Below are 2,294 nucleotides of genomic sequence, written 5' to 3'. Positions count from 1 at the left end.
GATGCCCCAAACTTGCTCTAACTCTTGTGCACTGGCTTTGGCCCTGTAGGTGATGTGGGGCGGGGGGAGTAGGGGATTGCTTAGCTCTTGTTTTAGTGAGAGCTATTTCACCCCCTTATAGCATGGAAATGCCCCGATCCCATGTCTCTTCAATGCTGCGCCCTGTTGTGGGGTCCCTTCATTTGTATGGATTTGTTTTTATGTCCTCTTGAGGAGTCCTATATGTGTGAGTTAGGAGAGGTTAAGCAGCTGCTTTTTACTCTCCTGCCATTTTAACCTGGAATCTCAGATCTCTACTTTAGAAAAAATTACTTTGGTGCTGAATGGAGGATGGATTGGAGTGGAGAGAGAATTGAAATAAGCAGACCCCCTTCTTCCCCCAGCAGGCTAGATACAAGTGGATTAGGGTCTGCACTAGAATGGTCATAATAGCAAAAGAGAGAGGGGATGTAGTCACGACCTTAGTCATAGTTTGAATATGAAGAAGGTAGAGCAGTGAGAGATAGTGAAGAATCCAGGGTGATACCTACCTTGAAAGTCTGAAGGACTGGGAGGGTGGTATTGCCTTCTACAGTCATAATGAAGGTAGGAGTGGGGGAAGGCTTTAGGGGAAAAGATAATGAGTTTCATCGTGGACATATTAATTTAAGAGATCTACTAGACATCCAGTTCAAGAAGTTGGAAAGGTAATTGGAAATCTGAGATTGGATATTGGAAGAGAAACTGAGTGAGGAAAGGCAGATTTGGGAATCATTAGTATAAAAATGGTAACTAAATCCATGGGAGTGGATGAAATCACCAAGTGAAGTAGTAGAGTGAGAAGAGAAGAGAACCCAGGACAGAACTCTGAGGGTTAGAAAAGGGATGATCTGGAGGAGGATCAGTATAAACAGGAGGGATGCTATATGACTCTTTCCAAAAAGCAATGAGTTTGGCAGTGATGTGTCTGTATGTGTATGGCCATGGGGTGCCTCACGCTGGACTCCACCCCTAAGTCCATAGGGTGGAATATGCTGCACTCAAACCAACTAGGGGAAGCAGTTTGCAACAGTGACCTAAGTAATTTTCTATTTCGTGGTTCAACTCAAGGAGGTTGAAACATTCCTGACTATGTCTAATTTTGCTGCCACCAATAAGATCAGCCTTGGGCCCTTAAAGAATATCATGAAAAGCCTTCTCCTAGTGCCTAATGGTGCCTTGAAGAAGAATATGCCTGCTGAGCAGGTCAGAGCAGATTTCATTACTCTGAGGCTCAGGGAAGAGAAAGCCGCTTATTTTTCTGAGAAGTGGAAGCAGAAATCTCCCATACTTGCATGATGGGCAATAGGACAGACATTGATGATATAGATATGGAATGAGAATTTAGAGTGACAGCAGAGAGCAGTGAACTGCAGAAAGTGGGATTTTTTAACAGTTTAAGATGGTAGTTAAAAAAGAAAACCAGTCTGAAAATGTGTATGTAGAGTTAACCCTGCTGCAGTTCTATAACTTTCTGAATGAGATGGAACTTATTCGAGCCAGCATGGAGTGTTTCCCCTGAAGATGAAGAAAGAAGACTCAGAGGGATAATTTATTTATCCTTGCAGCCTGCTCTATACCAGTGAGAGGGCTGGGATGTTCTCAGAAAGTGTAAGAGTTGTGTAGTAGTGAGCCCAATACAATTACCACATAAATTTATGATTCATTAAGTAACCACTCACCAAACAGACCAGGTCTCAAATATTTAAACAATAGGAATTAAACAATTGGGATGTGAGAAAGGGAGAAATCAAGCCAGTTTATGACACTTCTTTCCCACCCTTCAGAACTTCCATTTTTCAAACTTCTAACATTAGCAGTCAAACCACAGAAAAGCATTAACCTGAAATTAGGTATAAGATTGGGAAGTGGAGGAGTGGGGACACTTCACTGTAAGCACCCTGAGATCCAGAATCTGAAACAAATTGTTTTTTAAAAAATGCATTTACCATGCATAGTGGGGATTCTATCATGACATCCTATTTTTTTTTATATCTTTATGTAAACCCAAGATAGCTCCTCTTCCAGACTTCTGTTCTTTGGAGATCTTGACTCATTTCTAGTTTCTGTACCTGCTTTGTGAAGGTTATCAGCTTCTGAGCTTCCTTAGGAGTCCTTTCCCCTAGCTGAGTAGCCACTGAGCAGAATTCTGCTTTATCAAAGTGTCTTATAAAAAATAACAAAATGAAACAAAAACTATGAATTCCCAATTCACTTTCTCCTCCGCCTCCTCCTCCCCCTCCTCCCCCTCCTCCTCCCTCTCCTCCTCCTCCCCT

At 42.2% G+C, this 2,294-nt stretch overlaps 1 pseudogene; it reads left to right on the top strand.

Annotated features, from left to right (window-relative positions):
- Positions 1-962: 962 nt before the first annotated feature.
- LOC123234260 lies at positions 963-1,540 on the top strand (annotated as a pseudogene).
- Positions 1,541-2,294: the final 754 nt, after the last annotated feature.

The sequence above is a fragment of the Gracilinanus agilis genome, chromosome 2, assembly GCF_016433145.1.
Source record: "Gracilinanus agilis isolate LMUSP501 chromosome 2, AgileGrace, whole genome shotgun sequence".
NCBI classification, from domain to species: Eukaryota; Metazoa; Chordata; class Mammalia; order Didelphimorphia; family Didelphidae; genus Gracilinanus; species Gracilinanus agilis.
Note: the sequence above shows the minus strand (reverse complement) of the source record. Positions and strands in the feature narration are given on the sequence as shown.